This window comes from Myxocyprinus asiaticus, chromosome 9 (genome assembly GCF_019703515.2).
Source record: "Myxocyprinus asiaticus isolate MX2 ecotype Aquarium Trade chromosome 9, UBuf_Myxa_2, whole genome shotgun sequence".
NCBI lineage: Eukaryota > Metazoa > Chordata > Actinopteri > Cypriniformes > Catostomidae > Myxocyprinus > Myxocyprinus asiaticus.
In genome coordinates, this window is record NC_059352.1 from 1814085 (window position 1) to 1820533 (window position 6449).

Below are 6449 nucleotides of genomic sequence, written 5' to 3' on the forward strand. Positions count from 1 at the left end.
ACAACCACCTAGTTATGGCCTATCAACCACTCATAACACCTTACCAGCCATTTGGCAATGCTCTTGAAACCACTCGGAACATCCTAGCAATCACCTAGCCATGTCCTAGCAACCACTCCAAACACCCTAGCAACCCCATAAAAATCTGCTTAAAACACTCAGAATCTTCTAGCAACCACAGTGCAACACCATTGCAACCACCCAAACACCCTAGCAACTACCTAGCAATGCCATAGAAACCACTCATAATACCTTAGCAACCACCTAGCAATGCTCCAACAACCTCTCAGAGCACCTAAGCAATCACAGAGCAACACCCTGGCAACCAGCCACAACACCCTAGGAACCACCTAGCAGTGCCCTAACAACCACCTACAACACCTTAGCAACGACATAGCAATACCCTGGAAACCAGCCACAACACCCAATCAACCACCTAGCAATGCCCTAGCAACCACTCATAATACCTTAGCAACCACCTAGCAATGCTCTAACAACCACTCAGAACACCCTAGCAACCACAGAGCAACACCTTGGCAAAACACACACAACACCTGAGGAACCACCTAGCCATGCCCTACCACCCACCCATAACACCTTAGCAACCACTTAGCAATGCTCTAGCAACCACTCAGAACACCCTAGCAACCACCTAGCCATGGTCCTAGCAACTACTCCAAACACCCTAGCAACCACTTAGCCATGCCCTAGCAACCACACAGAACACCCTAGCAACCACCTAGCAACCAAAAGCAACCACCTAGTAATGCCCTAGCAACCATCCAGCAAACACCTAGCAAAACCCTAACAACCAATCAGAACATCACAGCAACGCCCTGGCAATACTCTAGCTTTGTGGCAGCAACATGTGCATTTTCTTCTCTCAAAAATGTTCAAAAACAAGTTTGTGTTACACGTTATTCTTATTCCTTTCTATAAACACTTGTGTTTCCCTCTCAAAGCCAGTCGTTCCTTCACTGTAAGCTTGAACATTATTCCTCAAGTGACCTGTAATTATTTGATAGAATTATAGAACTAACTACAATTTAGTACATTTGTAAGTGCTTCCTAAACAATCAGACCTGATATGGGAATAATTTAAAGAGTAAGGGAGTTTTGGCAGAAGCTGAAGGGCTGGTTTGAATCAGTGGAGGCCTCTCGCTTCAGCTCTGGTTTTAAACCCATCTGCGTGTTTGTGGAAGTGCGGCGGGCGGTCGACTGCTCGGCTCGTGAGGCAGCACTGTTTAATTGCTCTTTGTTGTGGGAAGAAATGGGGGGACACGGTTCACTGTGGTCACATCTGTACAATGGTGTCTGCTGGAGCAAAGAGACACACACATGTATGTACACACGCATACATGTACACATAGGATGTGTTGTCATAAATTGTCGCTAATGAAGCTAAGCAGTCAGGTGAATTTATTGAATATAAGTGAGTTATTGAGCAAGCAAGGGGCGTGACTTAGTGTTAAAACACGATAATAAAAATAATAATAATTCCTTACATTTATATACCGCTTTGCTAGTCATGATGATGCGTTTCCTTTGTGAGGGGGGATTTTTGGCAACGTATAATTATCACATTTACATACGAGAGCTTCTGAATAATTATATGGTGGATGCAGTATGTTAGCGTGTGGCCTATTCTGTCATTTCATTCTGTTTGGCAGCCGACTGCAAGGAAAGAGAAATCCATTTCATGGGTAGTTGACATGAAATACGTTTGGGAAATGGCAGTGTAAAATTCCCAGAAGTTAGTCCCATTGGTTTCCCCTTATCCGCCATTTCACTTCTTCAAAATTACAAATCATACCAGAATTATGCCATTTAACCCCTTTAAAATGTTTCTTACAAGCTTGTGCTCTATCCCCTGATATACTCACCTTCTTGATGTGCTACTGGTTTATTAAAGTTGGCACAATTCGATTCCAATTGGCTGTTTCTGCCCTAAGGTGAAGACAATAACGTGGCCCCTTATTATTCACAGTTATGATGCAGCAATTCACTCCATCTTGACTCCAGCGTGATCAGCTGTATGTATCTGGTCATGTGACACACATCCATGTATTTAAATCTAAAAATGTCCCCATCCTATAAAGCCTATTGCCCTTTCTCATAAATTACTTTACTAAGAGAACATCTGTACAAATTAATGTAAAGTGTAAAAGTAAACCTGTGCCAGACAGACAGACACTTTATTGATTCTGTATTTTTTCCAGACTGATCTCACTGTGAATTCGGTGACAGCAGGTCAAAAGTTCTCCATCTGAAATTGGTCTGTGCTTCCCAAAATTTGAATCACTGCCCCCAGTGGCCAAAGCTGGAAGTGTTGTTGAATAGCCTACAATATATGGGGAGAAGGGTCTGTCTGCGTCCTGCAAGACTACTACAAGGCACGCCCACTACAGGTTACGCCCCCTCCAATTAAAGGTGCTGTAAGTGATTTTTTTCATGGAAAAATGTTCATACTCCCTGAAAGATATTAATGAAATAAGTGTCCTTATATATCTCACCGGTGTCTGTAACAGCACAAGACTCTGTAAACAGCAAACAAAAATGTGGCCTTGGGGCCGCAGTCTCAGATGCTTTCTACCTGTCAATCATTTTGCGCGTTCTCTTAGTGTTTTAGTTGCAGCAAATTATAGAGGCTTATTGCCATTTTTATGCTGTGTTGTTCATAACAGTTGTCAGCTGAGGGTGCTATTTTGCTGCTGTTGTTTTTAACAACCGTTTCTGCATGATGTCGGTCTCAATAAAGCTCATTTGGTATCTTTGGAGGGTGGGGTTTTGGAAAGAGGGGGCATGGCTAAATCAACGGCTCAGTCTCGTAGAGGTAGAATGGCTAAAATCGCTTACAGCACCTTTAACCAGCGAAATCCTGAAGTCTTGAAACAGTTGGATGCCACTTTCATACTCTTTGTTTGAAGTGTTTAATTGGAATCCCACAGCAACACTACACCTTCACCTATCTATAGGTCTAAACCTAAGCATAACCACAAAGATTGAAAAAGGTTGTAAAATCATTAAATATACAGCAAATTAAAAGTTACTTTGAATACAATCATACCGTTGTAGCACTAGGTGGTAACAGTGAGGAGGAATGAAGAGGAGAAGAAGCAGCTTGCAGTATGCTAAGCTAATACGCTAACCGATTAGCTTGTGAGCTAACTGGAGAAAACAGAACAGAGAAATGTTTATTTTACCATTTATATATTGCACAGATATCTTCAGGTATACAGTAAAGAGCACTTCCACAAAATTTCACATTAAACGAGTTCAGTTTACCATTAATATCTTCGGTTTAATAATATGATATGTGGGATATCATTTAAAAGTTTTTCTTTGTCATATTTAAAGAGTATAGAAAATATGAATCATACAGAGATGGCAAAGGGTTTTAAAAGTTCTTGTAACCAATAGAATAGGTTTATGATCCAAATGAGGCGTGACGTGTAGTCGTGAAGTGGGTGTTCCTTGTAGTCTTGCAGGATGCAGACAAAGGCTGATTTCGGAACTGCATACTAACATACTACTCATACTATTTCTGCCATAGACACATATCACAGAAGTAGTAAGAGTAGGACCTAGTATTGATAGTATGCCATTCTGTGCTCAGCCAGATACACTTGTTCGCAGGTGAAATGTCCACAGAGGGGCGCCAAAAGCGAGTTGTAAAGCGAGTTTTTGTTTTGTTTTGTTTTTTGTAAATTATGTAATACAGTGAAGAGGAATGTATTTAAAGGAATATCCCGGGTTCAATATAATTTAAGCTCAACCGGCAACATTTGTGGAAGTGAATGGGCCCAATCCGTAAACGTTTAAAAGTATAGCCACAAGATGTAAACAATAAGCATGTTAATATGATTTTAATGTGGTAAAATTGTCTACTAACCTTTTCTGTGTAAAGTTATATCCAATTTTACAACTTCCTTGCCATGACGACGTAACACTGTGAACCCTGCAGTCTGGCAAAAACGATAACTTTTCAGCCCAAATGATAAACAAGCTTTAACAGAAGAATTATTGTAAGTATTTTTTATACAATTATTAAACCCAAAAAAGTGCCCCACTGTAACACAGATTATTTTTATTTATTTTTTAAAGAAAAGAAGGATACAATGAAATTCATATTGTGGTAATCAAGATTGTCATAAATGTTGTTGATTGATCTTAACTTGTATTATCCCGAATATTCCTTTAACCCTTAAATGCATGGGAATTTCACCAAACACTCTTACATATTCGGGTCTTTAGAGACCCAGCATGTATATCTACCATTAGAAAATAATAAAATTTAATGTTTTAATTTTCATATATCAAAGAGAAAATGAAACAAATCAGGAAAAATGAAGAACAGGATTCATTACTTTCACACTGAAATTGTCTGAGATGCAACTGGCTGTCAAAAACATATTAAGCAACACACAAAACATAAGTTACACATTAATATTTTCTCAGGCACTTTTTGAGTCTAAATAGACGCAGTAGTACACTCAAATAACACTAGTCATATCATACTGTTCATGTGTTAAACTTGCTATAGTTTACTTCCACATTGCTTCTTCATCAAATAGTAATGTCAAATGTAAATCACTGAAAAAACAGCGCCACCTTGAGAGAGAAAAAACACGCAAATGGAATACTGATAAATCACCATTGTTGTTAATTCATTGTTGCACAGGAAATCAATGTGATATAGTATTTATTTATATGAATATAGCACTAATTTCTCTTGTAATAAACAAAGAAGTAGATATCCTGTGATAGTAAACTGATATAGATATTAAATAATCATAAAAATATGATTCATGGAAGTGCAATTTTGGCTTTTGTGTGTGTGTGTGTGTGTGTGTGTGTGTGTTACACTATTTATAAGTGATTGAGGAATACAACTCAACAAAAAATGGATGAGGTACAGGGGGTCGAATGAGGTCCCGGGTCACTAAAGGCCCAAGGTATGCGTTTTGTAATCCAGATGTAATCTGTTACTACCCAGCACTATATTTCAAGAAATACAGGACATTAGAAAAGTCTGTTACAAACAATAATTAAACAATATATTCAGTATGCATTACATAACATGGACAATATTAGAAGAATAAACATTGTAAACAAGAGTTTAAACAGACCGAGCAAGTGTCCTGATTTCATCATCATGTGTGAGAATGATTCAGCCCGCTCTATCCCCCTCCTATCTCTCATACTTTTCATCCCACTTTTTTCCCCCTCCATTCACCTCTTCATCTCCCTCCGTCTCATGTAGCACTGATTGAACCCATCAAAGGCTGCGGTGAGAGAGAGTGAGAGGAGGCGGCCTACTGCAGACCCAACCAACCTCTCACAGACTAATTAGACTACACACACACACACACACACACACATACATGCATGTATGCAATTCCAAAGCAGAGAGCATATAGAAATCCACTATACACATGCACTCAAGCACGTGTTCACATGCTTCACTGGTAAACTTATGTTAATGTTACACATTTATTCTAATATGCAATGTGTTTCCTCAGTTGTGTTTTGTCTTAATTTGTACACATTCTTTCTGCCCTGTTACTCATCAATGCTCTCTCTCTCTCTCTCTCTCTCTCTCTCATGTCTCATCACTCTCCCACAAAACCACAGCTCTCTTCAGAGTCTTTTCCAAACCAGCCTGGCGTCTGTCTCTCTCCTCTGTATGTGTGTGTGTGCGTGTTTTCTTACATATTAATGTGTATATTTGTGCAAAGGAAAGTACAGTATGTAATGGCAATACTAGACATAAAAAATAATAAATGCAGAAAATATTACTAACAGAATCTTGAGTGATTTTGTATTCCTGTTGCATGACAATAAGCTTATTGTTCAGAATGGAATAGTAGTTTACTACCTACTAAACATTGTGCATTACAGCGTATACTGCTTACTATTTAAAAATAATAATAAGTGAAACAGTAAGCATTATGCAGCAACAACTGTTTCAAAAAGTAGTTTGCTACATTGTTGCCTTTTTGCATGTTATCCAAGTGTAAAGATATCTCTTTTAACAGTCTGATCAAATAATGAGATGTTAAAAATCAGATTTAGTTACATTGTTACACTGGAAATAGAAGTCAAACGCATTGCAGTATGGGTTAAAATACTTCATGCAGTGTTCTCTGGCTGTATTCTGCACATTTAGGCAAGTATAGTAGGGCATGCTCCATGCATAAAGAAAATGTGCATACTGTAAACATACTACATACTCCATAAATAGAAAGAGTAGCTTGTTTTTCAAAACATATATCTCTAGCTTATAAATTCACTTTTCAATTAATTGCACTTATTTTGTTTAAACAAATAGCTACACTGAAACATTTGGGTTCTTGCACTGAAATGATGCACCTCCGCTAAATCCAAAATCATGTTAGCATCTGCAGTAAACTGGGTGTAAATGAGTACATGGTGAAAACTACATTTTT